Source organism: Natator depressus, chromosome 9 (genome assembly GCF_965152275.1).
Source record: "Natator depressus isolate rNatDep1 chromosome 9, rNatDep2.hap1, whole genome shotgun sequence".
In the NCBI taxonomy this organism is placed as follows: Eukaryota; Metazoa; Chordata; order Testudines; family Cheloniidae; genus Natator; species Natator depressus.
Window position 1 is genome coordinate 3,398,339 of NC_134242.1, and position 9,728 is coordinate 3,408,066.

Here is a 9,728-nt window from a genome sequence, read left to right on the forward strand (position 1 = left end):
AGAAATCAGGGCCTTTGGCTCCAAAACCTCACATCTCTGTGAGTGGAGTGAAGGGGAATCTCCATATGTGGCCTTGTCAGTAGTATTAGGGCTTCCAGTGCATCCTCTTTTGAGAAACCACTTCAGCAGGTGTGGCTCCATCCCCAAGGGGGCACATAGCACCAGACGGTGTGTTTCAGGAGACACTCCCATTTTCCAGGGGCTCTTGGATGATTTGCTAGTGCTGCCTCAACAGGTGTGCTCCCCTTCTCAGGAATTATCCGTCCTTCTCAGATGCCCTCCAGAACCCCTTGCGTGGATGTCCCTGGCATCACCTGATCTCAAAGCACTTCAGAAGGAGGACCCACGAGAATCAGTGCAATAGTTTGTAGGGCTTTGCTGGCATCAGAGAGACACAGGGGCTAGAGAGGAGTGTGCTTCAGCAGAACTGCGGAGACTGGGAACCAAGGCAGGCTTGCAACTCCTCTCTTGCTCCAGACAACAGCATGCCAGCAGTTTGCTGGTCACTATTTCCAGGCCTTGAGGGGTTCACACAATGCCACCAGGCCTGGAACCTTGCCTCTGTTCCCCATAGACTCAGGGATCCATCCTTGGGAGCAGAGGGAAAAGCAGAAGAAGCCCTGAAGGAGGATATGGGCCTGTCTAGCATGCTGTTCTCCTTATTTTGTGGGACAAATTATCTTGGGAGAGCCACTTGGAGAGCCCATGTGTTTGCTTAGCTTCTAAGACGACTGCCATTGGACAGTGGGTCGGAGGGCTAAGCCTACATGCCTTTAAACACGTAGCTTCACTGCAAGGAAATACAAATGCAGAATGGCTCTATTAATAGAAAGACATCAACCCCCTCCTTTGCCTTGATTGATCTGTTCCTTGTAATTAACGTCAGCCTGCACGGCCTCACCTGGCACTGCCCACAGCTGATGTTAATCTTGCCCTCGCCAGGGCTGATTGCTCTCTCCCTCCACCCCTCCATTCATTTTCCACTTGGCCCATGTGCTGGCACTAGCTGAGTGAGTGACTGCAAGCCCCAGTGGATACAAACAAGTCCACGTAGCATCAAGTTTCAATCCCTTCTGCCTCCCACATGGCCTCCCCTGGCTAAAGTCAAAGAAATGCTGAAGAATCCAAGTAAATGAGACTATCAACGTTTCTCACCACCTTTAAAATGCGCTCACTGGTGCCAGAAAAAAACGAGGCTTCTCTGCAGAATCAGCCCTACAGGATGAGTTTCATTGAAGGCCATTTCTTCTTGACTTGCTGCTTCTCACGATCCTCGTTGCTGGGGGCCACATTGAGCCAGGTTCTCCAAAAGAGCTGCCTACGTTGCACACACAGAATATTCGCCTGTTTGCCAACAGGCCAGTGGATGTGCAGCATGTGTGCAAAGGGGGGTCTGTGCTTGCCAGCCTCCCTCACAACCCAGCCCCGCTGTAGACTACTGCACAAGGCAACCACCGTCGCCCGGTCTCCTGCGTGGACCCAACCTCCTCCTCCAGTGAATTTGGGCTGATGCCCAGGTTCCAGGAAAGGGGTATTGCCACAGCTTCACGGAGTTGGAAGCACCAACCCCCTTGTTCTTCCTTGCTGAGGGAACTCTAAGCCAGGCGGCCGGGATCAGCTGCCGGACACTGTGACCCTGTGACTCGCAGGCGGATGAGTTGTGCCAGAATTGTTCACTAGCAGTGCTGCCCAGACAACTGATTCAAGAGCCAGACTTGCCTGTGTGATGGCCACCATCTTGGCCAAGGCCAGAGACTGAACTGGGGATGTCTAGAGCTTCAAACTACAGCTTGAGCTCAAGAGCCAGGCTCCCCAGCTGAGAGTTGTAACAGACCCATCTCCTCCATGGTTCGGGCAAACACGGGTCCCGTGCAATGGAAAAACAGGCAACTGCTTCCAAGATGGAATTCTAAATATCTGGGACTGCAGTATAGCCCCTTGTACAACAAATAATCCCAGGCATACAGAACAGGAAACTGATACACCCTGCTCCCAATAGCCCAGGAGACTAGGGAGGGAGGGACAGTGGGATTTTGCAGTGATGTGAAGGACAAGAGTGGGAAGAGGCCAACATTAACGTTGAACCTTGTTTGCAGAAATGATTTGACGAGGTCTGTTCTCCCTGGTGAAGACCATGGGAGCTGAGGGAGCCCATCCTGCCAGGGGAAGGGCTCAGCACCCTGCTTAGGACTGAGCCAACAGTATCAGACCACAGCTCTTTCCAGGAGTGTGCAATCTAAACAAGATGAAACCAGCCTTGCTTTGGCCAGTGCTTGAGTCCAGCTGCAATGGCCGACCTGTTTGCAAAGGGGTGGTGCAGAGGGACGGTGCCCCTGTGCCCCAGGAAGCGATATTTATTTATTCACATCTTTTTTATTTGATCTCCAAGCTGCCATGGATCCCTTTGGAAGGGGCTGTTCAGTGCAGCCTGGCCGCCCTCAGCAGTTTGTGGCAGGCTGCGCTGTTTTGCTCCACCGGCTGCGTTGTGCTTGCCAGCTTGCGTTGAGCAATAACAGGAGGTCACCCATGGTGTCAGAACACAAATAAATAAATAAATGCCTCTGGCATGGTGTATAGAACAAGGCATTGTGTTCGTGGTGATGAATTCAGACCAACTGAGGGTAGGATTAATGAAATCCGTGGCTGGCACTCTCTGCAGCCTGGCGGAGGCTACAATGAACAAAGCAAATGGACTGGCCACTGGCCTGCCGGATCGGCAAACCCTGCTTGTCCAAAGCAGCTGGAAGCCCATGGCCTTGCCCTGTGGGCTCCTTTGTGGGGAAGGGAATTACAGTGCCAGCTTGAGCTCTTTCCTCCAAGGGATACCAGGGAACGAACAACCGAGGCAACCAATGCCAGTCAGCGGAGGTGGCCATGAAAGGACAATGAGCAGTGAGGGGAGTTTCCTAATTATTTTCTTTTTGCTCTGTTGATTGCTTTGCCCCTCTTGTGATCCACCTCCAATCCAACAGTTCCCTCTCACTCCTGCAGCCGAGTCCCCCACCATCACCAAAGCCAACTCATCTCCTGAGTAACAGCATCCTCTCAGCCCTCTGTGGGCTCCTGCTTCTGTTCTCTCACCCCTCAACTCATGGCCACTGTTACCCATGCTGTCGCCTTGGGACCTTTCCTTGTCACAAACGAAGCTGCAGTGCTGAGCTAAGGAAACCATCACTTGACCCACTTCATACACCTTGCTGTCTAGTGCCCAATATCTCTTGTCTTGCCCAGACCCTGAACAAACTGAGCCTCTCTCCAATCTACCCAGAGTCTTCAGCAGAGGTTTCTCAGGCATTGTTTGGCTTTTGGCTCGTCTGCAGGACAGATGACCATCTCCAGGTGTTTCCTGGCCTGCTCCTCACATCTGACAATGGCAGAACTGGCTGGAAACTGGTTTCCTTTGCAATGGAAAATTTTGGCTTTTTGTTGATAAACCAAATTCCTTTTAGTTTCTGAGACCTGAAAACCACCTGAAAACTGCTGAAAACAAACAAAAAAATTGTTTATCCATGTTCTGATGCAAAATCAAAAAATGTCAAGGAAACCAGACTCTGTCCACACATTTTCGTTTAATTGAAAATTCAATTTTCTGTCAAAAATAGTTTCAACAGAACGTTGTTGGCCAACACCATCTTTTCTCATCCTACGGGTTCTCAGAGCAGCTTTCAATACTGTTGATTCCTCACCTTCTGAGCACCTCAGGTAGAAGTTGGTCCTTTCCTGGCATGATCCTACCTCTCTAATCCCTCTTTTATTTCCACTGAAGGCTTCGCATATTTTCCTTTAATCCTTTCTGATATGCAATGCCTCCAGCTCCTAACCTTGGTCCTTTTTTAGCCTTTCTCTTCCTTCTGTTTCCCCACAAGCTCTCCTTTCTGAGACATCTCATTGCTTCAACCTTGGACACACAATCTAGAGAACACAATCAAGCCACATCTACCCAACCCTCTGTCTGGTTCCTCTGTGTACTATCTACTTGTCTACCGTGGCACATCCACCTCTAGTCTATGCCAAATTTCTTGCTATCAAATGCACTATAAAGTAAAGCCCAAATTCTTGGAAAGTCCTCCCTGTCTCCTGTATGTCACCCTACATTATCCTTCTTAACTCCAATTAGATCCAGCAATGGAACCCAGAAATTCCAGCTCTCCAGCTTCCAGCTCGAACCATTTCAAAACACTCCATAAAGTGCCATTCATTTCTGGTGGTTTCTGTATTAACCTTGGCTGTTGTTCCTTGCCTTTCAAAAGGATGATTTGATCCCTACTGTTGTTTAAAATATAACTGAGTGCACCAAGCCAGTCACAAGCTGGGGGGTTCAGTCCTGCAAAATAAACACCAGAGATCAAAAACCCTAATGAATTCCTCTCCTCTAAGATGTTTAAATGGGGATTCCTTCATGTTTAATGTTTAATATGACTGGATAGAATTGGTTATCTCCTGTTACAGTGTAGTACCCCAGATGATAGAAGCTAACTGCTCAGATGTATCCTAATTGGCATCATGATGGTAAATGTTCCCCGCCAGTAGTCCCATTGCTGGAAAGAAGCCGCTCTTCGTGAACTGATTTTAAGAGGGCCATTAGCTAAACATTAAGTTAAAGTTTGAAATGAGGCTTTGGCCAAGTGTTGATCTCTTACTGAAACTGTAACCCCTTGGTTCACTGGCATCCCAGTGTTAGGGTCTGATCCTTTTATTTCTATGGTGTATGAACATAAGAAAGCAGGGCAGGACCTTGCCCCACTCCGGCACTCCAGCAAGGGAGCAGGGTCGGGGGCTTGCCCCACTCTGGCACTCCAGCTGGGGAGCGGGGTCAAGGGCTTGTGCGGCTCCATGCGTGCTGTGACTCTGCGCAGCTCCCGAAAGCAGTGGCATGTACCCCCTCTGGCTCCAACATGTAGGGGCAGCCATGGGGCTCCACACGCTGACCCCACCCCAAGCGCCGGCTCTGCAGCTCCCATTGGCTGGGAACCACGGCCACTGGGAGCTGCAGGGGTAGTGCCTGTGGACGGGACAGCATGGAGAGCTGCCTGGCCGGTGCCACTCCTCCCTTTAGGAGACAGAGGGAGGATATGCTGCTGCTTCTGGGAGCTGAGGGGGCAGCGCCTGTGGATGGGGCAGTGCGCAGAGCCACCTGGCCGCGCCTCTGTGTAGGAGCTGGAGGAGGGACATGGAGCTGCTTGAGGTAAGCACCACCTGAAATGTGCACCCCTGACCTCCTTCCGTGCCCCAACCATCCCCAACCCTGATCCCCCTCTTGCCCTCTGAACCCATTGATCCCAGCCCAAAACCCCCTCCTGCACCCCAAACCCCTCATCCCCAGCTGCACCCCAGAGCCCACACCCCCAGCTGGAGCCCTCGCCCCCTCCCACATCTCAACCCCCTTCCCCAGGCCGGAGCCCCCTCCTGCACCCTGAACCCCTCATTTCTGGCTCCACCCCAGAGCTTGCACCCCCAGCCGGAGCCCGCACCCCCCACACCCCAATGTCATGAGCATTCATGGCCTGCCATACAATTTCCATACCCAGAGTGGCCCTCAGGCCAAAAAGTTTGCCCACCGCTGCTTTACAGCCTTTTTACTGTACCATTATAAATCATAGTATTATAGAAATGTAGGGGTGGAAGAGGCCCCAAAAGGAAATCTAATCCAGCCCTCTGCCCTGAGGCAGGACCAAGTATGTCTACCCCATCCCGGACAGGTTTGTCTAACCTGTTCTTAAAAACCTCCAGCGATGGGGATTCCACAACTTCCCTTGGAAGCCTGGTCCAGAGCTCAACTACCCTGAGAGTTAGAAAGTTTTCCCTAATACCTCACCTACATCTGTCTTGCTGCAGATTAAATCCATTACTTCTATTCCAACCTTCAGTGGACACGGAGAATAATTAATCAGAGTCCTCTTTAGAACAGCCCTCCACAGATTTGAAGACAGTTATCATGTCCCCCCTCAATCTTGTCTTCTCAAGACTAAACATGGCCAGTCTTTTTAACCTTTTCTCGTAGGTTGGGATTTCTAAACCTCTTGTCATTTTTGTTGCTCTCCTCTGGACTCTGTCCAGTTTCTCTCTTAAAGTGTGGTGCCCAGACCTGGACACAGTACTCCAACTGAGGCCTCCCCACTGATGAGTACACAGAACAATTACTTCCTGTGCCTTCAGTGTGACACTCTTCTCAATGCACCCCAGAATGATGTTAGTCTTTTAGCACATTGTTGGCTCATATTCAATTTGTGATCCACTATAACCCCTAGATCATTTTCTGCAGTACTACTGCCTAGCTAGTTATTCCACATTTTGGCTTTGTGCATTTGATTTTTCCTTCCTAAGTGTAGTACTTTGCACTTGTATTTAATGAATTTCATCTTGCTGAATTTAGGCCTGTTCTCCAATTATGCCAGGTCATTTTGAATTCTAATCCTCCCACTTTGGCATCCTATGAAAATTGGTTCTATCAAAAATTTCGCAACCAACTGTTCTCAGCCTTTAATGGATAGAGAGGGGTAATGTGTTCCGAAGGGAGATACCCTTCCACTGAGAATGCCCTGCCCCCTACCCAAAGAAGATCCACCTGCCTATAAGTGACACAGATGTCTTAGTGAAGCTTATCACTCAGGATGGGACACAGAGAAGGGGAATGTCTGTTAAATAACCAGTTTTCAAGCTATGTGGGACTTTTGCCTACACTACATTGAAGGACGTAGACAGGGTGTTGATGCTGACTAATTATTTGTTGGTATTCCGCTGTTCCTTCGTAACCATCCCCTGTCCATGAGAAACACTGATCATCAGCTCCAGAGGATCCATCCGTCTTGTGTAAATAAACTAAACAAGATAGAACAAATGCTCTGGCCATTGGGGTCACCACAACCTTTTGAAGAAGAAGGAGGAGGCCGTGATAGGTGCAGATAAGGCCAGCAAACTCAGGGCCAGGGGCTTTTGTTTTCTCTGCTGTGATCCTGAAGAGAGGAGTATGCCCAAGCCTGCACAGAACGTTCCCACTGAACAATGTCAGACACACGCCAAACTGGAGGAGGGCCAGCCCGCTGCCACCTCGCTGCACTCAGACTTGGAAGGCAGCAGGAACGCACAAAGACCGGACCTAGGTTATCGCAGTCTTCCCAGTGAAGGCCAAAGCAGCTATTTGTCATCATTAAGTTAATGCACTATTCTTATTTCTGTGCACCATTGAAAGTCTAGAAACTCTTACTGAGGAATTAAAATGAGTGAAAGGACAACCTGAATCCCTTAGGCCAGCTAACTTGATGGAGAAGGTGATGGACGGCCATCATCCCTGACATGTCTCCAGTGTGCCCTTTGTGAGCATAGCACTGTCTGCTGCCTGAACTGCAGTAAAGGTTCCATTTTCAAACTACCATGGAGACAAATGGTATGGATCACATGGTGTTTGTCAATGGCCCTCCGCTAAAAAAGGAAGCCAGCGTAAATTCATCATGTTGCTGTAAGGTCCATAGTGACATTCCGAATGCTGCACCCAGCTTCTGAGTGCAAGCTCTGACCCAGTAAAGCACGCTAGCAGATGCTTAGCTTTATGCACGGGCATTGTCCCAGTGGGTGCCTATCATTATTTCTTTCTTAGTGGGTTGATTTTTCAGGCCCCTCTCCTGCATTCTTAGCACCCCCTAAACTCCCATCAGAGTCACTGCAAGGAGTGCCCAAGAAAAGCAGGACTGGATCTGGAGTGAAGCTCTCCTCAGGCTGCTTTCCCCAAGTTTTCCTATGAGAGGTTTAACTTCTGCAAACTTTCCATAAAGGGAACTGACTGGACTTGACGAGATCAAGTGCTGGAGACAATGACATGCTAGGACCTCTCCATTCCGGCAGACCCTAAACCAACACAGACTTGGGACTTCCAGCCTCACACTGGCACTGTACAAGGTGACGAGAAATGAAAATACCAGGGTTAATGGGAAACCAAGAGAAAGTCAAACAGAACAGGTGAGGGGCACTTGCGGAGACTCACTCATTAACTTTGCCATCTCAGATTTGATCATTTACAGTAATAGGCTTTGATTAGCTGCTTCCATGTTGACATTAGGCCTGGGTGAATGGTTCAGAGAATACCAGAGACCATTTGAATTGTCTTCATTCACACCAGCTGAGCTGAACTCAAACAGCGCGGCTAGGAATGGGTGAGCTGATTCAGAAAAGAAATCAGAGTTACCCTCTGTCATGGACCAGGGTGTGGGTAGCCATGCCTAGTGATCGGAGCTGTAGTCAGCAGCCAGGACCAGCGCTGGGGGTCAGAGCTGGAGTGAGGAACCAGGAGTCAGAGCCAAGAGTTGGGCCTGGAGTCAGGACCCCAAGCTGGGGAGAAAGACTGGAGCAGGGCAGGAGAAAGGCCAGGAACAAGGCAGACACAATCACAGCTGCAAGTGTAAGCGTTGAGTGGCTGCTGGCCTGGTGTTGCTGCTGGGCTTAAGAGCAGTCAGGGGGTCAGACGATCAGGAGGTCTGGTCCATCAGGGTATTGAGTTGTAGGTCGACGTGCTAGTCCCAGGCTCGGCTGCAAGCCCTGATTCCTGCCAGTCTCACACACAAACTTGCCACCCCACCGCCCCGGCCTGTGATATAAGTGTTCAGTCAACATCCCTGTTTCATTAGCTTCACTTCCTCGCTTAGCGGCACGGCTTGGTGGAAACCCAGCAAGTTCCATTGAGATCCATCACCTGCTCGCTAATAGTTTCTAGAGCCCTCTGCTGGTTTCATTTGAAGAACCAGTGGCCCCCAAGACCAGCCTCGCCAGGGAGAGAGCGACCGATAGAACCACTGCTCCATGCCGAAAGCTGGAAGGTCCATTGGGGTGAGTAGGAAGCAGTGACCATTATCAACAGGAAGTTCCAGGAGGGCTCCTAGGTTCCTTGAGCAGAGGCACCTGAATATCTGCTTTTATGGAGTCTTTGGATTGACAAGAGGCAGGAAGTCCAAGAGCTCTTACAAAGAACCCTGTCTCGGGTTGTTCCGCAGCTCCATTTTTTGTCTCCAAGGGGTTTGGATAGGTCAGAGTAGAGTCCAGACCTTTGCATGCTTATCCTGTCTGAATATGAGGCTTGGCACAGCTAAAGGGCTGAACCCCAGCTGGTGTAAATCCTTTGAAGTCCAGGGAGTTGACTTATGGGCGGGGGGGGGGGGTGATTCCAACACAGGGTGGGGCACGGACGAAGGTGCAGAGGGTATGTTTGCATGAGGATGGTGGCCCAGCAAAACCTTTCTTCTTGGGAGTCAGTCCCAGAAGGGCCAGCCCTTTCCTTCTAACCTTACTCCAGGGATCGTCACCACACCACATGAGCATGGCACAACATAAACACCTTCAGGTTTGTGTTGGATTCACCTCGGTTTGAGCAGGGCAGCTGGACTCCCCATCAATAGAACATCAAGTAATGCCTCCTTCTTTTCCGACACCTCCCAGTGCGACAGAGCTAAGCAAAGGAAATGCACTAGCCCCATGTCGAGGAAGAGGATAAGGGAGCTGTTCAAGTTAGCCAAGATAAAAGAAAAGACTTAATTATTTGGTGAACAGCTAACTTGTGGAACTCACAGCCAAAAGAAATCATCAGCAATTTAGAGGAGACAGTGTGGTCAGGAGATAAGGCATTGGGTCAGAGCCAGGAAAGGTGTGTTCAATTCCAAGCTCTGCCACTAAATTTCCATTTGCCCTTGGGCAAGTAATTTCTCCCCTGTTGCCCCTTCCACTGGCTGTTTGGAATGTAAGCT